Raw genomic sequence first — 25944 nt, forward strand, 5'->3', positions numbered from 1 at the left:
CCTCCATGTTGAGAAAGGGGTCAGAGATAAAATGGACTGATGCAGCAAGAAGATCTTTTGAGTCCATTAAGAAAGCTATTATGGAAGCTCCCACTTTAAGAAGTCCAGATTACAGCAAAGAGTTCCATATATTTTCATTTACCTCTGATGACACCCTTGCAGCAGTTTTATTGCAAGCAGATGAAGAAGCCTCAGAGCATCCGGTGGCATTTTTCAGCAAAACCTTAAGGGATGCTGAATTGAGGTATGATATCATTGAGAAACAGGCATATGCTCTTATCAAGTCCTTGAAAGCTTTCAGAATTTACATTCTGCATTCCAAGATAATTGCATATGTGCCCTCTGCTTCAATAAAAGATGTCCTAATGCAGCCTGATGCTGATGGAAGAAGGGCTAAATGGATTGCAAAACTAATTGAATCTAATATAGGATTGAAGCCCACCAAGCTTGTCAGAGGTCAGGGCCTTTCCAAACTATTGGCTGAAGAAAATTGCAAAACATTGGACATAAATATCATGAGCACAGATGCAGAAAATGGTCAAACAGAAGAGGAAGCAGCTGAACCAAGAAAGGAGCAGTCATTAACAGAAAATCTAGCTTCTTGTGATTGGTATTCTGAAATAGCTAAATTCTTGCTGAAGCTAGAAGTCCCTCTAGGCCTTAGTTTGAGCCAAGTCAGAATTGTTAAGTTTAGGGCAACTAAATATTGCATTCATGAAAATCTGCTCTACTGAAGGGATCCATCTAGAATCCTTTTGAGGTGCCTGGACAAAGAACAGTCCATTGAAGTCATGCAGCAGTTTCATTCCAGCATGTGTGGAGGGCACCATTATTGGAAAACTACAGCCCACAAGATCCTCAGAGCTGGGTACTATTGGCCCATGTTATTTTCTAATGTCTTTTCATATGTTAAATCTTGTGACAGGTGCCAAAGATTTGAATGGAAACAACAACTAAAATCCCTGCCCTTAAAGCCAATACATGCAAATGGCCCTTTTCAACAGTGGGGCTTGGATTTCATTGGAGAGATCAATCCACATTCCAGTGGCCAGAACAGATGGATATTAGTAGCCACCGATTACTTCACTAAGTGGATCGAAGCAATCCCTACCAGAAAGGCTGATCATAATGTGGTCATGAAGTTTTTGACAGAGCATATCTTCACCAAATTTGGTTGTCCACATAAATTAGTAACAGACAATGCAGCAGCCTTTAGGGCAAAAGAATTGGTGGATATGTGTGACTCAATGGGTATTAAGCTAGTTCATTCCACCTCATACTATCCTCAAGGCAATGGTCTAGCAGAATCTTCAAACAAAAGTCTGATTAGGATAATTAAAAATTTGCTGGAAGACAACAAAAAGAATTGGGATTCTAAGCTCAGATATGCACTATTGGCTGACAGAGTGACCATTAAGAAATCCACAGGGAATTATCCATTCAAGCTAGTATATGGCACTGAGGTTGTATTCCCAATTCGGTTGGTCCTACCTGTGGAAAAATTCTTACAAGAAGAACAGAATGAGGAAGAAGACATGGCAAAAAGGATCACTGGTCTAACAGAGCTGTACCAAATCAGAGAGCAATTGGTTGAAAGGTCCGCAGCACATCAGAAGAAGATCAAGAAAGCTTTTGACAAAACAACAAAAACAGATAATTTTCAGGTTGGAGACTTGGTTTTGAAGTGGGATGCACTGAAAGAAAAGAAAGGCAACCATGGGAATTTTGATGCTTTCTGGACAGGGCCTTTTATCATTTCTCAAATCCAAGGAAAAAATACCTTCATGCTGAAAAGTATGGAAGGAGAAGCAGTTTTTGATGGCCCGGTTAATGGGCATTTTCTGAAAATTTATGTGATTTGAGGTCTTTTGGCCCTAAGATTGTAAATAAGTTATTTTATCATTTTCAGTATAAGCTCAGTTAGACTCCATGCCCAATGAACCACCAGGAAATTTTTTTAATTGGTTTTTCAGGAAAGGCATTGATTTGCAAGTTCTTGAGACCTCGGAGGGAAGATCTCATCCCTAGAAGGAGCCAGTGTTAGCTCTGCTACATACTTCAGCATTTGAGGGTCAAAGACAACTTGGTCATGTTGTTTGTGCCTAAAGAAAGCTCGCATCAGTCATTCTTCTCCTGCTCCTTCACTCCATTCATACTCTCACAACCCCCACCATCTACGTTCTTTCCTCCAAAACCCAGAATAAGCCCTGCTTTTCCAAGCCCTAAGTGCAAAACCTAAGCCCCCGTAAAACCACAGTCAGGTGACCCCGTGCTCCCATAGTCCATCACCACCTTTTGATCACAGCTGTTGATCATCGCAACTTGATCTAACGGTCCCCGCTGCATTCAATGGATGATCCACCCATTTATTTCTTTCACCGTTCGATCATTTACCGCACAATCCAACGACATCCGCTTCTCCTGCGCCCATGAACTATTCACTCATTAACTCGCGATAAAGTGCTTTCCGTCCCATCCTGTCTGCCATGCATCATCGTCTAGGTGGAATTGCGCGCCTTTGTACGATTACCGCCTAAGCTCCAATGGCAGTGCGATCAATACCACTTACCACCCATTCACCCATCCCCGCTCGTTATCTCCTGTGTATCTTTTCTGACCGATGGCCGTCAGATCTGTCCGCTGGAGATCTGATGGCTCGTGTTTGTTTAATCCCGCTTCTTCCCGATGTCTCCCGCCAAGAGATCTATGTCGTTGATCCTCTCAATCTCACGGCTGATCTTCCTCCTGCATTCATCCCCCATGTAGTTTTCGTGTCTTTGACCTGTACCATGCATCCGAAGGACGAAGGTGGCCAGTGTTCGGTAGTCTGCGCAGTCAGTCCTCAAGAACTGCATTCAAGAGCAGGAAGACCGAGAACAAGAAGGACGTGCCTCGAGAAAATCACAACATTTATCAGTTATGGAACTTCTTCCATACAACACTCCACTTGTTCAAGAAGGACAACAGAGCATCCGAGAAGATCAAATTCATTCACTGCAGCAAGAAATTGCATTTAAAAGCTCCATTAGGCAGTTAAAGCGGTTGGTGGTAAATTATGACCTCCCCATACTTAGAATGGTCGAGTGCCTTTGTAATTAAACTCTATATATACCCAAAAACAGATGTAATCAGGGTTGATGGTTGTTGTTTTGATGTAAGGTTCAACTTCTAGAGACTATAACTACTTTGATACTTGCAGCGTCTCGTCTTCATTTTTAGCTAATACAAGCTTCTTTTGTTGTTAATTGCTCACTTTGCATTTCTATTATGTTCTAGGCTGTGCTTGATGTGCATTTTCCTAAACTCTTGATGTTTGGCATTAGAGGAGCTGTCATCCTACCTCTGTGTTATAATCTTGTATGTATCAGTGAATGTATTGATCAGGTTTCTTTTCACTTAGTTACAGAGAGCTATTATCCTGTCTGTGCACTAGGGAATTAGATTTGTAGACCTTTTTACTGGTTGCAGCTAGCCATCACATGGTCTTGTGCATCTGTTGGTGTGGTCAGTATTCTCCATAGTAACCTAATCCTTAAAACTATGAGTAATTGGTGGTCTAAAGCCTTGTAGCCTAGGGGTGTTCACGCATGTCTGGAGTTAAGCATAGTAGAAGTGGTTATCTGGCTTGAACAAGCATCATTCCTTCCATTCCTTCCATTTCCAACATTAAGTTGAGTTTGTAATGTTCCCGAGCATCTCTAAGATACATCATAGGAGAGTTTCTTGGGGTGATAACAGGTACCTTAGAATGGTTTGAAAAAACAGTAGTTAGAATTAAAATCACTAGGTATCCCTTTGGTTGGAGATCCATATTACTTCATGAACACTTCAAGAAAATGTGACATTTCAAGCTCAGGAAATCTAAAAAGCTTAGTTACACTAGGTCAAACAACCCAGCATGTCTTCTTAATATTCCTTTAATACATTTCTATAAAGCTACAAATAAACCAAAAAGTAGAAAAGATATATCCAGCGAGAGAAAAAAGAAAGGATGATAAAGCTGGCAAATAGAGACACAAACAAGAAAAACTAAACATCCAATAAACAAAAAACCTTTTGGCAAGTAGCAAGAAGAGCAATCTGGATTCTGGACTACATATTCTAAGGATGTGTCGTTAATTTGAAACCATTCCCATCTAGGCAGTCCTCATGTCTGCCTTACAACAGAAAAAGCATAAAGGAAAGGAGCAATCACATTAAGCTTCATCTAAATTACGCAACATGTATTCTTTACAACAGAAAAATCATAAAGGAAAGGAGCAATGACATTAAGCTTGCATCTAAGTTACGCAAAGAAGAATACAAGTATATGCATTGTGCAACAAACAAGCATCTCAAATGAACAATTTTGAAATTTTTTTGCAAAAAAATTACCAAAGAAAGGCAAAGAATAAGCACATAGATATTAGAAATTGATCTTTCTAAATAAATAGGATAGATAATTGCTTAACTTGGATAAGCTCTCCCTCAAAACCAATAAATGTAGGTGGAAACCATAGATCCATCTTAACCTCAGATTTCTTAATGACCTAGAAAGATTCAACAATGTTGCTCTACAAAACAATGTCAGACACTTAATTCGGAAAGGCCATGAGTTCTAATCACACCATAAACTCAACCAAGAATATCACAATGACCTTAAATTCATTATACAGAAATATTATATTCAAATTTGTTATACAGGAATATTATATTCCTATAGCCAACTGCCTATGAACCTCCAATAATTATCAACATTCTATAATCAATGATCACTAAGCACGATGCTTCCAATGTAATTTCTCTTCAACTTTGATGTGGAGGGCATCGATGCTCCTCCATCAGGGCCAATGGCAACTTCTTTGTTTAGGACATGCCTTGTTAAAGCACAACCACATCCTAGTAATGGATGAGGCCACAACCTCAGTGAATATGACAACTGACACCATGATCCTACAAATAATACAATAAGAGTGTCATGGATGTATAATCATCACTATAGGTCATAGAGGTCCCACAGTAATAGACAATAATTTTCTGCAAGATCAAAGAATTTTTCAACCTATACCTCATGCCAATCTGAATCAATTTCAAGGATACCAACTTTTCAGCATGGCAGAGGATGACAAGAAGGTAAATGCAACAATGATGTTGCAACAATGTTGCTCTACAAAACAATGACAGACACTGAAGTCGACAAGGTGAGATGGGGCAAAACCACAAAAGAGTAAATAATTATGGTGAAAGACGATCACCCAGAGATTTTTTAAGTTGCCTGAGAGGTCTCAAATACAAAATATGTTTTACAACATTAGCATTTCTCTGATGTCCCCATTAATTCAGTATTTTTGCTGCATTTTAAAACAACACACCTCAATTGTACAAACTTAAGACAATTCACTTTAATTGTCAATCCTCCTAGAAAACCACTACATTAGGGGGATTCTAGAGGTTGACTTGTTTTAAATTTTGTCCAAACAACTAAGTTTCAGTAAGAGAAAAACTGAATTGTGTGGCATTTATTTCAGTCATACTACAGAATTTCATACAATAACCATACAACCTAATTCCATACAATACTCATACTACCACTTTGTTTAATTCTCTAACAAGCTCTTAATAACACCCAGGTAGCACAAACTGCAGCAGTCAATTCTGTTTCATTTTCAAATAAAAGTGAGAAACAATGATTATAGGTCCATTTGTACAAGCAATTACCTACAAGTCCAAAAATATTTGTAACATAACTCCTGTAAAAGTTTTTTAACTCAAAATTACAGTAATATATCCATAACATAAGTCTTGTAGAAGTTGTTTAACTCAAAATTGCAGTCATTTCTTTTTCTGCATGAATATTGTCAAATTTCATCTTTTGAAGTTTGAAAAACCCTTAATATAATTGAATGTATCATCATTACAAAGTAGAACTTGACCAGGTTTGCACCTGCTCTATGTAGTAAAACATCCTTAACCAACTCAAAGGATATTTAACTCAACTAACAATATTAACTATTCAAAACCTTGACTTCCTATTTGTTAATATAGTATACAACACATCACAACATGATTATGTATCTGATTTAAGTGCCCCGCTTTCTTCTAAATCTTCTTTGGAAGAAGCAACCACTTTGGAGGGCTGGTTTGTAAAAGCTTCACTGTTATTTTGTTTTCTCGTGGTATTAGGCATGGGATTTGGAAGCATTTTCAATATAATTCCCATGGCTATCATAAGCAATCCAGTTGCATGCTTCTACATGATAGGCTTTGCGAATACAATATATGATAGAAGCAATGTTACCACCTTTCTCGCAGTTGTCACCTATACAAAAAAAATATCTCAGTAAACGAATCTCAATAATAAACTTAGCATATCAAGATTACCAGAATGGTCATGATCCGATATGTAACAAACCATGGCAGTTGTGGCAGCTTCGAAGATTGCTATTAAACACAGAACATATAGCTAGCCTATGAAGGTGGTTGTTGCTTCGAATATCAGCACGAGATAAACATACAAGTGCTACCATAGATCAGAACAAAAAAAACCAAAAACAGTTTCAGAAATAATAACAATTTTTTCACAAAAGATGACTATGGCTAGAGATTTCAGGAATTGATAAATTTAGTTTCAAAACCCAAATATCTAAATAGAAATTAACAAGAAATATCATATACTTGTAAGCGAGCTTCCCAGGCTTTGAAGAGCTCTCGAGTAAAAATAATTGGAGGAATCAAGAAGGGGATTCCCATAGCAGTAGAGTAGAACAACATTTCCATCTGGGAACATCAATTACAATATTGCTTAGTATTGAGCAAGTTGCATTGAGCCTTATATAATTCAAATAATATAAAATTAATAAAGGATCAATTCACAATCATTTTTTCATTAGGGTTTTCTAGGTATGGACCATATTTGTGTAGTATAAGGATTCAGAGTAAATATGGCCTCTTGCAGGTTTCCCAAAAGGCATCCAAAATAAGAGCTCCACAGACCATAATAACTCCCCATTCACTGAAATCTGGGGATGTTTGGGCATCTGCTAGCATGAATATTATCAAACCAACGACAAGCAATATAGTTGTGATGTATTCCTCCAAGGGATACTTTCGTGTTAAGCCTGGTATAAAGGCTCCCATAAACATAACAGGACAAACGTGTAATGATTCAAATTTATCAGCCATGGTAGAAACCTCAAAAGAAATATATTGTAAACTCAATGAGTATATATACAGAGAAACCCTACCTTGGTAGACTTGAACATGATTTGGGCAGGATAATTAAGAAACATTAGAGATCCCTTGGTTAATCCTTGAGATCGCATGAGTACAACACATAGGTTTACGTATTTTTTCCATGGATTATGTGTATCCCTTGTTCTGAATCCATTGATATAGATAAGCACCAAATACAAAAATCCTTGTATAAAGGTGAAATACCATCCATAGTTGCATCGATCATAAGCAGAACAAAAGAATTGAAATCTGCAACAAAGGTTTTCAGAGAGAAAAAAACCCGCAACTGCACAGCAGGGAGCATAATCCCTCGTGGAAGCTCGGGTAGAGAACCCCTAAAGAAATCAGGAGGAGGGTTTATTTGTGTCCAGAACCCACCTGTTTCCCAGCATGATCCATCCAGGGCTCTTGGGAACCTCACCCATATAAAGAAACATTTCTGTAGAAACAGGGGCTTAAAACTATCATGAGAACAGTGCCCATATTCTCTTGCGAAATCGCCAATAAAGTCACGGTCATGCAGAAAACCACGTTTGTCATTCTGCAGGCCCAGACCATGGATCGGAGGTTCACATCCAACGGCTTCCAAATACCTACAGGATCGTTCTATAGACTCTCATCGCATGGCTGACATTTTATAAGAGAGTAGTGGTGCCCATAGCCCGACACATAACAACAGATAACAAGGAGATCACCATGCTTCAAAGAATGGGGAATGGATTCTCCTTTTCAACATTATCTAAGGAACGAACAGTGCCCTAAGCCATGGCCTGGAAAAGCTAGCATCACCCATCTTCCCCATCACATCAGCCATCGTCCCCATCATGGTACTGTGTCTTCTTCCCCAGTTTTGCATCGTCAGTTCGTTCCACACAATAGATAGTGCCGAGAAAGGGATACTTGCGGTCAGTCTTATAATCTGTAACTAATTTAATATCGGTAGAATTAATCGAATGGTTGAAACCATTTTAATCGTCTAACACTAGAAACCAAGGGCACACAAATGTACACGTAATGTGAGAGGGAAGTTGTTTTCAAAGGGGAACACCTTACGACGTAAATATTAATATTTTTAGTATATAGAATCAAGATTTACATAACATAAAATTTGATAATGCAATGATAGCCTCAAGAGTAACAACAAGATGGCATGAAGGATCGACAATGTTGGTCCATGAGAAATCTAAGTCAAACTTCAAACAACAATATGGCACGAAGTCTCGACAATTTTGTTTCGTATTTAATTAAACAAATAAAAGGCTTTGGTGTGAACTTGATACCAACAGATTGTTTTTCGGATGGTCGTGTTTTATTCATGATTACTCGTTACTCTCTTTTTATTTGGAAAAAATATATAAACATGTGAAGTAATGTTCCATTTTAAATTCAATGATGGACTATGTGACAATTAAAGAGGTACTTTTCTTAGCGGGTGGAAGCATGCATAATTAAATTCACTAAACAATTATTTAAAATGAACAAAATATTAAATTTTACTGATATGAAGCATTATGTCTTTTATTAACATTTTGTTGTTAATATTTTTCCATGCTTTTATTAACATTTTGTTGTTAATATCCTTTCATAATTTTATTTATAAAATACAAATAAATAAATAAATTTAATTGCATTCAACATAATGATGACAAACAAATATTCATTTTTACTAAAACTTTACATGCAGACAAAATTTGTAATAAAAACTCTAAATCTTACAAGTTGTTTAGTTTTAAATAAAGAATTTCAAAATAACAATTAATGTTTTCACATTTTTACACTCTAACATTTCATCCTTTTCATTATTATGTTGATGTGGTTGTATTGGTTGGAGCAGGGTGTTTCTACAAAGACTACTAAGCCACATTTGGCCCCTTGAACAAGATAGTGGAAATCCATTCAGATTGGGACTCACAAGGTGACGACACACAAACTATCTACGTCATCGCACGATAGTTCGTTGACAGAGCCAACATGATGGAGTACGCGCACAAAATCTCCAAAGGAATGACGCCCAAAGCATGTATTGTTGTCTACAAAGTTGATGGGTATCTGGCTGTGTGACCTCTAACATGATCTTTGCCTTCGAGAATGCATTAGACGATGGAGTGGATGTTAGGCCCCTATACGACTAGTATAACCCCTTATTGTTATTAGTACAACCCACTTATTATATTTATGTACCCATGTAGTGCCCATATTGTTACTATTGTGCCCCATAGAAGCCCACTATTGTTATTATTGTGCCTTACATTATTATTGTTATGTTGGCTCTGATTATGTTATGACCCCTTGGACTCCTATATATATAAAGGAGGTCTTTTCATTTGTATCATCCAAGAATTGTTCATTTATGTAATGTAAAGGAGGTTGCCCCCTCGAAGAGGCTGAATTCTAAGGCGTTGATCTATCTTTTCTATCTTTTCTTGAGCTGGTTTCATAACATTTGGTATCAGAGCTTTGGATTCTAGGGTTTCTCTGCTCCAAACAAGTCATCATGGAATTTTCGCTATAACTTTTTTTCTGCGATGTTTCAGAAGTTGAAAAAAAAACCCATTTGAGAAGAAATTGCTGGTCCGAATTTCAGAGCTTTTCGTGCTATATTTGCGGAGATATGATCTAAGGAAGTTGGTCTTTTTGCATACTCCTGAATTAGATTCCAAACAGGTGACCTGGGGAAAATCGTCATAACTTTCTCTCTGAGCATTAGATTGAAATTTCATAAGAAGGTACAAAAAGAGGACAGACTATATTTTCTTGTATATCATTTTCAGATCCAAAGGTCGAAATAGTGACTTGTGGCACATCGTACAAGTTCGCACTACTGAACTAGTCTATAATCAGGTCACTGTGGGAGATTTGGCATAACTCTTCCTTGGAGAATCCAATTTGGATCAGACTGGTGGCATTGGAAAGAAGACACAAAGGGCTACTACAGGTCGCAATTTCAGAACTGTAAGAACTGAAGTTACAGAGTTATAGTCGTTTCAAGATTGAGCTCCTAAAATCAAGAAAAGGCGATATGAGGAAGTTTGATGGCAAGGATCTGGTAAATTGGATACATCAAATGGAGCAATATTTTGATCTACATGGTGTACCATTGTTACAAAAGGTATGTATTGCATCTTCATATTTAGAACCGGATCAATTTTTATGGTATAAAGGGCTTTGTTCTCGTAAACAACTTGTTACATGGTCAATTTTCACGGAGGAAATGATAGCACATTATGAGGATACAAAGAGCAACACCTTCTTTAGAGCAACACCACAACAATTGGAAAGAGTAAAAGAGCTTTGTTACATACTGGAAAGTAAAATTATGGCTACCCCTCACAACTATAATAATGGAAGTGTTGTTTCTCGTAGCCTTCCACAACCTACAAGGGTTACACCACAACAATTGGAAGAGAAAAGAGAAAAAGGGCTTTGTTACAATTGTGATAGAAAATGCGCTAAAGGTCATAATTGTGATGAGAAGAAATTATTTTACATAGATTATGAAGAGGAGGAAGAAAAGGATCAAGAAACATCAAAAGAAGAGTATATACACCAGGAACCAACCCCAGAGAAAGAAGAAATGAATCTGACCATATCTTGTGAAGCATTGGCAAGAATTACCACTCCTCAAACTCTCAAGATAGAAGGACATAGCAAGAAGAAAAAAGTTCAAGAAGTGAAAGATCACATCGAGAAAGAAGAAATGAATCCAACCATATCTTGTAATGCATTGGTCGAAATTACCACTCCTCAAACTATCAAGATAGAAGGACATATCAAGAAGAAAAATGTTCAAGAAGTGAAAGATCACTTCGAGCATCAAGAAATGAATCCGACCATATCTTGTAAAGGATTGGAAGAAATTACCACTCCTCAAACTCCAGAGATAGAAGGAAATATCAAGAAGAAAAAGGTTCAAGCAGTGAAAGATCACATTGAGCATCAACAACAAGTTCTCCAAATTTTAAAGGATAATGCCACTTTGGTGCAAAATCAAACGAAACAACAGGTAGATCAACATCGTAGTGAAAAATGTTTTGATGTAGGTGATTGGGTATTTTTACTGCTACATCTCAAGCAAGCTATTTATGAGAAGGAAATGTTGGCAATACTACATGCACTTAAAAAATGGCGAGCTTACCGAATGGGAAGACTCTTCAAGGATGAGGATGTGGAAGCATTGTTTTGTGCTATTTCTATTATCCAACCAGATTGGATAAACGAAGCAAGGGATGAATGGAAGAAGGACGAAGAAGTATGGCCACTTATTCAAAAGTTGAAAAAGATCCCAATTCAAACAATATTGCCAAAAATTGAAGAGGAAGGAAAAATCATGTTGGAACCTAGAGCAGTCACAGAAACAAGAACCCGACAGCTACGAAATCGATCAATTTCAGAGTATCCCATCAAGTGGAAGAAATTACCCGCTGAAGATTCCACATGGGAGGACAAGAATTTTATACAGAAGCATCAAGAACTACTCAAGCGTTGAGGACAACATTTTTTGAAGGAGAGGGGCATGTTAGGCCCCTATACTACTAGTGTAACCCCTTATTATTATTAGTACAACCCACTTATTATATTGATGTACCCATGTAGTGCCCATATTGTTACTATTGTGCCCCATAGAAGCCCACTATTGTTATTATTGTGCCTTACATTATTATTGTTATGTCGGCTCTGATTATGTTATGACCCCTTGGACTCCTATATATAGAAAGGAGGTCTTTTCATTTGTATCATCCAAGAATTGTTCATTTATGTAATGTAAAAGAGGTTGCCCCCTCGAAGAGGCTGAATTCTAAGGCGTTGATCTATCTTTTCTATCTTTTCTTGAGCTGGTTTCATAGCAGTGGATGTTATCTCGATGTCGATTGGGTCATATGTAGTTCCCTATGTTAAATTACTGGAACACTTATGGAAAGAAGACATTCAAGTTGATTTAGTCAACCATGGTCAACCATGGACAACATGTTAAGTGTCGTGAACATGTTCATCCATTACCAATTATAGATAACATGCTCAACCACGATGAACTTGGTTAAATGATACTTGGTGATGGTCATCATGGCTAACATAATTAACCATGCTCAAACATAATTATATGTTCTACATGGTCAAACATAGTTTCACAATTTCTCCAAATGCCACCTTAGTTTGACTCTTCGGGGCCATGAAGGCGAAGTTAAATCCACAGAGAGGAAAGAAGTCACTCCATACATTCCCATGCCTTACCATAATTGATATAGGGTAGATTAGTTATTGTCGTGTGCTTTTACATTTTGGATTATAGTAATCTATTTTTGTTTTGTTTTGTTTTTGTTTATGGAAGATTAGGTTTTAGTTAATAAAACACAATGTTTGATCTTATTCCAAAACTAAAACACAATTTGTCCTTCCTTGTCATTCTTAAGGCAATAACAATGGGATCATGTGCTTTCAAGTAGCATCCCTCTTTAGTCCTAGGCATGAAATCAAATACTACATCCAATTACACTTTAACCTCATGCTTAAGAAGAAACTCACTCCGTTTAATTTTTTTCTTTGAAAATGGTAAAAATTATCATAATTAAGTTGTCAATTAATAATGAGCAGAACCATCCTCATCCTTATTTGTTTACATTTTTTCCACATTTGAGAAAATTAAAATATTATCTAATTTTAAAACCTTTGGGTTTTATTCCAAAACCAAAAATAAATTCAATTTAAATAATATTTTAAAAAATCAATATTCTTGGTCATTAGCATTAAGACTATATTTAATAATATTATATACATTTTAATAATAATTAGATTTAAAACATAATTTATTTTTATTTTTTTACTAATTTAACTTCGTATTAAAAATTAAATAATTATTTAATTTATTGTTTTAAGTATCAAATTTGTTATTATTTTTTATTTATTGAAAAAAAACATTGTATCCATTTATAATATTAATAATTTATTAATTTAGAGATAAAAAAATATAAACATAAAAAAATAAAAAATAAAAGTTGAAACTTTAATATATAAACATAACATTGATAATCTCTTAATCTACATATGGAAAATATAAACATAGAATAATAAAAAGTAAAAATTTATACCTTGATTGTCAAATTTTAAAAATAATGTGATTTTATAAAAAATCTAATAACTAAAGATGATCATGAGATTTCAAGAAATCATAATATACCAAATCAAATCAATGTGTTAATGATGAAACATAAAAACAAGTTTTGATGTTTTAATAAATTTTTGAGATTATTAAAGAAAATAATAAGATTTTTTTTATAACTATGATTAAAATAAACAATAAAGTTACATACTTCCAAAATTGGTAAACTAAGTTTAAATAGTGCTTTTAAAGTTACATACTTTCAAAGTTGGTAAACTAAGTACTTTTGGCTACTCCAAAACCAAAATTAAACCAACAAAATAAAACTACAAATACTTATTATAAAAATATAACAATCACATTTAATGAGTAATTGAGTTATAGAGAAGGCCCTTAAACTAGGATGCATCTCAAATAGATATAAGTTTTGGACAGGAAAGGAGAACGGAGCTCTGGCGATTGGTGGCAATGGCGATAACTTAACCCTAGGTTTTCTCTGTTTGAAATCCATGTTTCCCATGGCAAGCATCAGGCCGGGTCCTTGGTTCACGGGTATCTAATTTGAGCGGGCCCTTCGAGAGTACATCTATTGACCCTCTTTTAATCCTGGTAACTGGTTTTATACTAGGGTTTGCTACCTTCCCGGCTGATCTTTCTCGCATTGTTTATCCTTCACAACTTGCTGTCGGTCCCCTGGTCGGCGTTTTGGGGTTGCTATTTTGTCAGGTTGCTATGGTGGAGGAGGACCTCGTGGACTACGAGGAGGACCCCATGCCAGATCAGGATATTTGGGCATACAATAACTGACCAGCCATGGAACCCTGGGGCAAAGAGCAGGCATGTTCGACAGTTGCCATCAACACACAGCCCCACCCGCCACGCTCTGGGAAGAAGCACCATCCGGATGTCAACTTGGCGGACCTTCCGGTCCTTGAATGCCCGCCTCTTTCGCCGGCCACGCTTCATCTTCTGGGAACCTGCCTGCAGACTTCTCCATCCTTCGACTCTCCTCACCCGACCCCTGCTCAACTTTCCCTGCCTACGCCCTCGCCTACCACTCAGCCCTCGAACCCATCTTCCATTTCTCTGTCGCCGGTTAACCCCCATGTCCCGCAGCGTCCCACTCGACCCACCATTCATCCCGGTTCTTGCAGCTTGAATCCTCGCTCCCCCATCCGCTCGGGATGCTTCAGTTCCCCGCTTCTACCTGCTCGTTCGGTTGGGTCTGCACAGCATAGCACCTCGGACATGTGTCGCAAGCTTCTCAAGGACTTCCCCATCGGAAAACGGAAAAAAGGTAGGTGTCTACGGTCCATCGACTCTGATATCAACCTAACGTTCGGGGAGGACGTTCAAATGGCGGATGCTATTGACACCGCTCGTAAGGTTCTGGTTGGCCGGGTTCGTGGTCGAACCTACTCTGTGGAAAGATTAAAGCAATGGACGGAGGAGATTTGGGGATCATTGCTAAAGGAATTACCAGCAATCAGAGTCTTAGCAAGGGGATGGTTTGCCTTACACTTTCATAGACTGGAATACACTCAATGGATTCTATCCCAATTCTGGCATATTGAGTTGGCGCCTGTTCTTCTGAAGCGTTGGGATCCCCTGTTTGATCCGGAGCAAGAACAGTTGGGCGCCGGGCCTATATGGGTTAGACCACTGGGATTGCCCATGCAATTCTAGACACCCCAAGTATTCAAGCGCATAGGAGATGCGCTGGGCACCTATCTCGAACACGATAAATCCTATGAGCAATCCGGAATTATGACCATGGCTAGAATCCTTGTTCATCTTGACACCAGGGCTGGGCTGGAGGAGAAAATTAATCTGTATCGCAGGCATTTTTCGCGCAAACAACTGATGGATTATGAAGGAGTCTCGTTTTGACGTCGAAGATGCCACAAAGTGAGCCATTTGTACAAGGACTGCCCTCTTCTTTCAGGGGTGACTTCAGAAAATTCTAAAGGTGCAAAACAACAGCCATCTGTTGATCAAAATAGAGGCGACAACAATCAAGGAGAAGGTGATTTGATTCATAGTGAGACCCCTACAGTTGCGGAACTTGGAGACTCTAAGAAGACTAACAGTAGAAGGAAGGCTGCATCGACTCCTGCACCACCTCGCACCCGGTCCAAGACAACGGAGGATGCATCATCTGCCCCGGGTAATGAATCTCACCCCATGACCTCTGCTATTTTATCAGAAGTTATGTTTTCTGTTTTGCACTCCTCATTACAGCCGATATCTATTGACCCAGGCCCGATTCCCTCTATTCCCTGCTCCATTGCCCCTCCTCCCCCCACCTTCTCCACCACTCCCTCCTCTCATAGGATGGATTCCGCTCAGCCCAACCCCTCTTCCTCCCACACTGGCTCAGGATCGCACCCTTACCACCTTCGACCCCGGGTCCGAACTAATTTCCTGGGTCTTGGTTCTTCCCCTGGACGGTCCACTAATCATAAACCATCAAGGGGCCGTCCATCTAAGATCAAATCGGCCATTCAGAATGCTGTGGCAGATGTCGCCCTTGGACGAAAATGCACTATTGAGCGGGCACTTAGAGCAATTGAGCCCACGGCCCTTGGTTCCCCATGATTTGGCTCTCCTTCAACTGCAGGGGATTAGCCAACCCCAAAAAGCGTTTGGCTCTTAAGAGATTGACCCATGAATCCAGATGTGACATCCTCTTTCTACAGGAGACTCTTTGCACCTCGGATATCGCTGTGAGAACCCTTCAAGCCCTTCTTCCAGGGTGGATATTTCATGGTTTGGACGCAAATGGTCGTTCTGGCGGCCTCGCTATTGGCATCAACCCTAGAAAGGTCAAGCTCTTATCTTCCTGGGGCGGATGGGGCTTTTTGGGTATGGACATTTTCATGGGGGAGCTTGGGATTCCTATTAAAATTATCAATATATATGGTCCGAATCTGAACAGACTGGCCTTCTGGCACAATTTTTTGGGAAGCAACCTCATCTCAAGCTCCACCATATTGGGCGGTGATTTTAACTTCTCTCTGGGAGTTGGGGAATCCTGGGGACATCATGCTCAACTTGATCCCATCTCAGAGCAGATGAGCATGTTATTAGATTCTCACAAGCTTGTCGACTTTCCAATGAACAAGAAAGTCCCCACCTGGCACAACAGGAGAACAAGGGAGGCAGCCTTGGGAAGGAGATTGGACAGATTCCTGGTACATGAAGACCTGATACAAAAACTTCCCCTGTACAGACAATGGGTCGGCTCGGGTGGTCTATCAGATCATCTACCCATCCTTCTACAAGTCAGTGGATCCATTAAGAAGCCCCGCACCCCATACAAATTTTTTGTTGGATATTTACAAGACCCTGAGTTTATTAATATGGTCACGGACTTCTGGAGATCGCAACCCCCACTGAGGGCACAGAGAAAGGCAGCGGATTTTTGCGACAGACTCAATGGTCTAAAGAAAATGACTGAGGTTTGGGCAAAGAGGAAACGACTGAGAGATGACCAGCTTCTTTTGGACACGGAGGCACAGATTGCTCAGTTTACGGATGAAAGGGGGACTGGTTTCCTATCAGAGGAATCAAAATCACTATTGAACAATTTGGAAAAGCAAAAAATCAAGTTGCTGCAAGAAAAGGAAGAACAGTGGAGGTTAAAAAGTAGAGCCATTTGGCTTAAAGCGGGTGATTGCAATACCAAATTTTTCCACAACCTCGCAAATGGCAGAAAGGCCTCAAATACTATCTGGCAGATGCCTTGTGAACCGGATGGTTGGGCTTCAACACACCAACAACTCGCCAGATTGGGTATATCACACTTCAAAAGGCAATTCACTGCCCCGGCAGCCATTAATCTACCAGATATCATCAACCTCGCTGGCCACTTTCCTAGATTTGTTGAGCCGGAGGATTTCGAGGACCTTACTCAACCGGTCACAATGGAGGAATTGGAAGGAACTCTAAAGTGGTTAAAAAAGGATAAGAGCCTAGGTCCGGATGGGTGGTCAGTGGGGTTCTATTTGGCCTTTTATGAACTGTTGGGGGAGGACCTGTTGGCTGTTATTGAAGAGAGCAGGATCACCAGACACATTCACCCCCCTATGAACTTCACCTTCATAGCCTTGATCCCTAAATCTGATGCCCCATCTTCCTTCAATGACTTCTGCCCTATTTCTCTCTGCAACTGCCTCTACAAAATCATATCCAAAATCATTGCTAACCGTATCAAGCCCATCCTATCTACCCACATCTCTTCGAAACAATTTGCTTTCCTCCACCACCACCACATTCAAGAGGCCATTGGCACTGCCCAGGAAGCTCTACACTGTTATATACCTAGGGGGGATAATATGGGATACCAAGGGAGGTACCCAAGGTAATAATGTAATAATGGGATGGGCCATAGTAATGAATAAGGTGGTTAACCCATGTCATGTAAGGGACCACAAGTAGTTAATAATAATGTAATGGGCCCATGGTATTAGTTTGATGGTATGAGTGAACCATGGTAATGACCCATGGTATTGTATGTATGAGGCCTATATAGAGGCTAGAGACTCCACTTGGAGGATAGTGAAGGATTATTGTATGTACAGGCATATGGCTTGTGGAGTGTTCTCCTTTCTTAAGGAGTGAATGTATGGTGTTGCCCTACCCTAAGGGTTTGATCAATAAAGAAGTTTTTCTATCTATTTCTCTCTTATTGTTTCTGGTTTTATTTCCATTATCATATATTTTTGGGTTAGATCTACAACAATTGGTATCAGAGCTCTTTCTTGGGCACAAAAGTGGAGATTATTTTTTTTTTCAGGGTTTCGGGGGCGTCGACTTTGCAGGTCAGATCTGTACATTTTGGTGCAAGATCTGTAAAATATAATTACAGATCTGGATTCTTTGTGCAAAAATATTCGAATTAAAAAAAAATCAGTTGAATCGGAGTCTGGATGAAGGAGATATCACTGATCTAAAAATCAGTGGGGTTGCAGACAATTTTCAGGGCAGCGATTTTGCGGCGCAGATCTAGACGTCCTGGTACAAGATCTGCAAAATATAATTGCAGATCTGGATTCTTTGGGAAAAAATACCCAATTTCAAAAAAAAAAATCAGTCGAATTGGAGTCCGGATGAGGTAGATATCGCTGATTTAAAATCAGCTCTTTTTGTAGAAATTTTGGTGATGGCGAGAAAGTAGCAGCACAGATCTGAAATTTCAAGTGCCTGGATCAAGATTTCTACCACATGGGAAGATGCAGAATGATTGTTCCATTTCTAAAAACAGGTTATAATAGAGATTCTGAGCAATATTGACGAAACTGTGACAATTTCAAATTTTCGCCAAAGTAAGTGAATTTTTTTCAAACCCTCTTCATGGAAAATTTTACTGGAAAAGATGATAGCCCTACTATTGAAGAATTCATACAAAACCTAAAGAAAATATTTGAGGAGACATGGAATTTTATGGTACCACTTTTTTTGAAAGAAGAGGCCACCATATGGTGGAACTCACTGGGCCATATAGCCTTGTCCAAATTCTCGAATGAAGAAATGGAAAAACTCGTTATGGACAAATGGTCTCAGACTAGAAAACAAGATAAGGGGAAACATGTGGGGTTATTTCCTACTGGTATATCTTTATTGCAGGTTCATGGATTGATTCAGAAAGAGAAAATCATTGTTTCTATAAATCCTAGTTGCAAGCATAATTTCATCAATGTTAATTTGGCAAACAAATTGCAAGTTCCAGCTAAACAAATTGAAAGTACACAGGTTGATGATGAGGTTGTTCAAATTTATAAGGATTTGAAGCTTTCTATGGATAAGTATGTGTTGCATGGTGATTTTTATACTTCAGAGATGGATAATATGGATGTTGTTTTGGGATATCCTTGGATGGAATCTGCGGGTACTCTCAATATTAATGTGCAGAAGAAATTCCTAAAGCTCTGGTATAAAAAGAAGAAAATTACATTACAGGATATTTCCATTAATAAGCAGGTAGAGTCCAAGGAGGTTGACGCAGAAGATGTTCCAGGGACTGACATATCAGATGATGCGCAGTTGATGGTCGACAATCAAACACAAACAGAGGCTGAAGAAGAAAAGGTTACAGGTCATGATACATCAGAGGAGGGCTCAGTGGTTGAAGTCATATTGAAAAAGAAGACACCACAACAGGAACCACAGCAGGGTGAAGTAAAGAAAAAGCCATCGTGGGTTAAAACTTCAACATATCATCACCCACATCACTCCACAAGACAACCATCAAGATGGAAACCAAGTAGTCACATGACGGATAGCGAGGAGAGAAGATCCACCTACTACACATCAACACAGAAGAGCTGCCACGGTCAACTTCCATCTCAAGCGAGCGAGGCACCAGCGAGATCAAGGGTTCACCTTTCTCTTGGATGGCTAGATGCACGTGCATGGTATCAGTGGACTACTCTTTTGAGTAGATCTTATTATTTGTGTTCTTCCCATGTTTCGGGGATGAAACATGCTTAGGGGGGTGGAATGTTATATACCTAGGGGGGATAATATGGGGTACCAAGGGAGGTACCCAAGGTAATAATGTAATAATGGGATGGGCCATAGTAATAAATAAGGTGGTTAACCCATGTCATGTAAGGGACCACAAGTAGTTAATAATAATGTAATGGGCCCATGGTATTAGTTTGATGGTATGAGGGAACCATGGTAATGACCCATGGTATTGTATGTATGAGGCCTATATAGAGGCTAGAGACTCCACTTGGAGGATAGTGAAGGATTATTGTATGAACAGGCATATGGCTTGTGGAGTGTTCTCCTTCCTTAAGGAGTGAATGTATGGTGTTGCCCTACCCTAAGAGTTTGATCAATAAAGAAGCTTTTCTATCTATTTCTCTCTTATTGTTTCTGGGTTTATTTCCATTATCATATATTTCTGGGTTAGATCTACAACATACACTCCATCAAGCACACGAACCTCAAGGGTATCTCCCTCAAGATCGATTTAGCAAAGGCCTTTGGCAAATAAATTGGCTCTACCTAAAGATGATCCTCACTCACTTGGGCTTCCCCCCTGTTTTTATCGCCTGGATTATGGGATGTATCTCTTCAGTCTCCTTCACCATTCTCATCAATGGCTCGGCCTCATCTCCTTTCAACATCGACAGAGGAATCAGACAAGGATGTCCGTTATCCCCACTCCTTTTCCTGCTTGTTATGGAAGGTCTGAGCAGACTCATCTCATCCGCCAAAAGGAGTGGGAGTATTAGTGGCCTCAAAATTATGGAGCATTTTTATCTAACTCATCTTCTTTTTGTAGATGATATTCTTATTTTCATAAACGGGAGTGTCCGGGACTCCACTTCACTCAACGAGATTCTACATCTATTCTGTAGTGCTACAGGCATGGAGATAAACAGGGGAAAATCCTCTATATCCCTCTCGGGTTGTACTATTCAGGAAACACAGCTCGCAATTCAGAAATTCCCCTTCCAGGAAACAAATCTGTTGGAAGGCATCAAATACCTGGGCTTCAGACTAAAACCAGATGGATACAAGATTGAGAACTGGACCTGGCTCATCACTAAAATCGAAAAGAGAATCAACTGCTGGCACCATAGGCTCCTTTCTAAAGCGGGCAGGCTTATGCTTATAAAATCAGTCCTTGAAGCCACCCCAGTGTACTGGATGTCTCTTACCTGGATTCCCAGAGGAATTCTTCACAGAATACAACAAACTTGCAATAGATTCCTCTGGAATGGCAACAAGAAAGGAAAGATCTTTGCCTGGGCTAAATGGTCCAAGATTGCTACTCCCAAAAAGTGGGGGGGGTGGGGCTTAAAATCTCTCCCGGAATTTGCACAAGCATTGGCAGCCAAACAAGGATGGCTATTATTAAAACAGAATAGTCTTTGGGCGGAAGTCATCCATCACAAGTATATTTGGCCATTGACCATCACAGACTGGATCCGTAGGCCAAATTGGAATAGACAGGGTATCTCTGGGATTTGGAGAGCCATACTGAATGCCATGCCTATTATCAGAGATAGCCTCTTATGGCGTATTGGCAATGGCTCATCAGTCCGCATTGGTATTGACCCATGGCCAGGTTCAGGGAACGCCCACAATTTACCAGAAGGGTTGGTTCTCCACTTAAATAACAGAGGCATAAAATTTCTATCACAGGTTTGAGACCAACAACACTCTACAACTTATTCACAGGCCTGGTTAACTGAACGGCAATGGAACTTGCCCAATGAGTGGAACGAAGACTGGAAGAGATACATACAGGCCTTAATCGAGTCCCATATTAGATTAAGGGATGTAGAGGATGAGCTCATATGGGCCTTAGCAAAAACTGGTCAATATTCGCCGAAATTGGGATACAACAAATTGATTGAAGCCAAAAAACCAGACAGCCACAAAAGCTGGTGGACCTCAATTTGGCAACTGCAGGCCCCTCCAAGAACCAGACTGCTAATGTGGAATATATTGGCGAACAAAATCCCCACTGGATCCAATCTAATGAAAAGAGCCTTCTCAGGCCCATCCCGTTGTGTTATGTGCATGCAAGCGGAAGAAACAACCCTCCATTTATTCCTAACATGTCCGACCTCCAGAGATATCTGGGCACAGGTCATTCACTCTTTAAACATCAATGTGGACTAGCAGGGGGTGGACATACTATCGGCGTGGGATCAGTGGTGGATCTCGGTGGCAGCAGAAAAGCCCCAGAATCTCCCCCTCTTGGTTTCCTGGTACATTTGGATCTGGAGGAATGCGATCATATTTGAGAACAGTATTGTGAACTGGAACCTCCTTCCCCCTATCATTTGCGCGGCCTATGCAGAGATACCAAATGTGATCAATCAGAAACAGCCCAGGAGCATCATTCAGGAGCAAATAAACAGAGACACGCCGTGGGCATACTTTGATGGGGCTGCCCATCAGCAAGGATGTGGTGGTGGCATCCTCCTACATCTATCCGACACACATTACTTCCAGATATGTTTGGGACTTGGTCCCAGAACTAACAACCATGCAGAACTGATAACTCTGCGTCATCTTATATATATTGCCATGACCAAAAACTGCCACCAACTTCAAATTTTTGGAGATTCAAAGACTGTGGTTGATTGGTTTAACAACAAGACTATTTGTCATGCATATTCATGGAAACATATCTTGGAAGAAATTGTTTTTTTCAAAACATTCTTTGACTAGATATCTGTTTCTCATATCTATAGGGAAAGAAATACAATTGCTGACCGGCTCTCGAAAGAAGCTGTGGATCGTCCTTTAGGCAAATGGATGATCGAGGAATTTTCTCCTACAGGGACGTACATATATTATCACAGGCCATATACAGATGGACCACTTCAGTGAGGCAATAGCCTCAATACCAGTATTTTGATGAGCATAATATTTTGTTATATATTTTTGTATATATCTCAGTATATTTAGTATGAACTCATATGTACAGCAACACTCCGTACTATTATGATGGACATTGTACCTATCTCAGTATCCCTATGGGATCCTTCTGTTTTTTTGCTTTTTGAACAGTGGCGACCTGCCACAATACAGCATATGCCTATGGGCATCAACAACATGTAATTTCTTATCAATAGAAATTATGAATTTTCTTCTTCAGAAAAAAAAAACAATCACATTTAATTATAAAAATGGAACTATCACATTTAACAAATAAATTCACATGAGTGCTTTTTATTTTTTAATCATTACCATGTAATAATATTAAACATTAAAAATTTCCCCACTTAACAACGAAAATATTATATTACAAGTTATGTTTTTTTTATCGTAACGACGAAAAAGTAGTATATTAGATGGTGAGGTAATTACTAGCAATTGTCCCAAAAGGTACAAAGAGAGGCCTATAGGATTATCAAATTGAAATTGTTGAATTTTTATAGAAGAGTTAATTGGTTTGTGAAAAATCTTGTTTACTTGGACTGGATCATTGTGCAATTACTTTTTTTAGATGTTTTGTTTATATCTATATTACAAGGAACACATTGAATGTCTTATTTCATTTTAGAGTAAGTTAATTACCCAAAATCAAGAGGTTAAGTTAATTACCCCAAATCAAGAAACCTCTATAGATGGCCAAGCATATACGAAGAATACATCTCATTCATATGCAATACCAAATCCATCTTTTCTTTTCTCTGAGTAAAATTTCAAAAGCATGAACACATGCCATTTCATATGCACAATAAACCCAACTTCTGAAATTTCAGTGCTTGGATGCATCCCATTCATTCGTTCGATCAGGTGAGACACATTCAACCGTTGATCCAAACCAGAAAAGGAAACAACGGAAAATCAAGAAAGCACAAAAACTCACGAGAAAGGATTCTATACAGAAAATCAAGAAAGCCCGCCCTTTTTCCTATGGAAAAATCATCAATCCCATGCCTTTCGGCCATGAAACACTATCATTTCCTATTATGGAACTATAAGAACATGTTACGAACATAGGAAACTGTAGTGCCGTGAACAAGCTCGCCCTCCGTCAAAGCCTCCTTTAAACACCATACTCCCACATTCAATTCCGCTCAGCAGTTTTCTTGCAATCGACAACACACTGGCTGTAGCCGCTGTGTAATAAGAGCCTTTTGCTGTATTTTCTAATTTTTATTTAAAATATAATACTCACAATTGAAATTCATTAAAAGATTCAACTTAAACCACATTATTAAATGATCTACATAATAGAAATGTGTTTATAAATTCCAAGAAATGTAAGGGATATTCCACATAAATTAAAAGCAAGTATTAATTGAAAATGTATAAAGAACTAAATCAAAATATCTACATAAGAGGTTTGAAATTGTGTATTGTTTCATAATAGTGATAAGTGTGTATTGTTTCAAAATATATGAATTCTCCTTATTGGTCGTTCTCTACATAAAGCAAGTTATTCCCAAATTATTGATTGACCTAATTTTTGGTCGATTTGTTGTTTCTTCCTTAATCATCCTCAAATCAAGTGGCACATTCAGATCAAGAAGAGATCAAGAAGAGTCTCGACAGACAGATTCAGATTGTGAGCAAGACGAGCGCTGAGTCGCGGATTCAGATCAAGAACAAGAGGAGCCTCCTTCACCTCAAGAGCCTTCTTCTTATTTTCGCGTAACGCCCTTTCAAGAAACTGTATAATAAGGTGAGCTTCAATTCTTCCATGTGACAACAAGCGGATATCATTGACAAGAACAACAATAATTTCACCTTTAGATGGGTCATCTTCCCATAAAACCTCGGCACCAACAGTAACTGTATCAGTGCTACTTCTTGTATTTTCTAATTTTTATTTAAAATATAATACTCACAATTGAAATTCATTGAAACATTCAACTTAAACCACATTATTAAATCATCTACATAATAGAAATGTGTTTATAAATTCCAAGAAATGTAAGGGATATTCCACATAAATTAAAAGCAAATATTAATTGAAAATGTATAAAGAACTGAATCAAAATATCTACATAAGAGTTTTGAAAGTGGGCATTGTTTCAGAATAGTGATAAGTGTGTATTGTTTCAAAATATATGAATTCTCCTAACTGGTCGTTCTCTACATTTAAAACAAGTTATGCCCAAATTATTGATTGACCTAATTTTTGGTCGATTTATTGTTTCTTCCTTAATCATCCTCAAGATCAAGTGGCACATTCGGATGAGGAAGAGATCAGGAAGAGTTTCGACAGACACATTCGGATTGTGAGCAAGAGGAGCGTTGAGTCACGGATTCAGATCAAGAACAAGAGGAGCCTCCTTCACCTCAAGAACCTTCTTATTTTTGTGTAACGCCCTTTCAAGAAATTGTATAACAGGGTGAGCTTCAATTCTTCCATGTGACAACAAGCGGATATCGTTGACAAGAACAACAATAATTTCACCTTTAGATGGGCCATCTTCCCATAAAACCTCGGCACCAACAGTAACTGTAACAACGCTACTTGTAAATTTAGATGATCTATTGAATCTGGTCATATACATAGTCCGGCAGACCTGCAATCAGATCAGATGCTTTACTAACAGTTTGTAAAAATAATTTAGACAATTGAGAATAATCCTGAGGATGAATTATACTACATGGTTTGAAATTAATATACACAAAAATACCATTATGATTTTACCTAAAATATTTCAATTTACATGATTAATCATGTCACAATACAACAAGGAAATACTCTAGAATCCTAATGATAAAAATTAAAAGCAAGATCAAATTCAATGTTTCTAAATATTTTAATCTACTAATAAAATCTTCCTGTTCTTACCTAAAGTAGCATGAACATGTAATTATGATGTCATATTATGCAGAAAATAGAGAATAAAGTCAGGAATAAATTGGTAAAAATATTAGGGAAACTGTTTGATCATTCCATCAAAATAGAGAAGGTCGTTGTTGTAGTTTGATATGATTATTCTGTTTTTCAACTCGACGCGGTATTTAGCACATATGGTTCTTTGCATTTGCAACTGGCCGCGCTGCAAATCTTGTAATTGCGTGGACTCGCATCAAAATCTCACTATCGTTTCCTCGATCTGGTTAATGCCTCTCAAATTCACGCTCTATCGATTCTTCTGCTCAACATAAGAGTAACAAAATAGTATCGCAAGGATAAA

At 38.6% G+C, this 25944-nt stretch overlaps 1 pseudogene; it reads right to left on the minus strand.

Annotated features, from left to right (window-relative positions):
• Positions 1-6046: 6046 nt before the first annotated feature.
• On the minus strand, positions 6047-8026 carry LOC149255117 (UDP-galactose/UDP-glucose transporter 4-like; annotated as a pseudogene).
• Between the last annotated feature and the right edge of the window lie 17918 nt (positions 8027-25944).

The sequence above is a fragment of the Pinus tabuliformis genome, chromosome 7 (assembly GCF_031772625.1).
Source record: "Pinus tabuliformis cultivar Carrire ecotype Pingquan chromosome 7, CPIR1, whole genome shotgun sequence".
NCBI classification, from domain to species: domain Eukaryota; kingdom Viridiplantae; phylum Streptophyta; class Pinopsida; order Pinales; family Pinaceae; genus Pinus; species Pinus tabuliformis.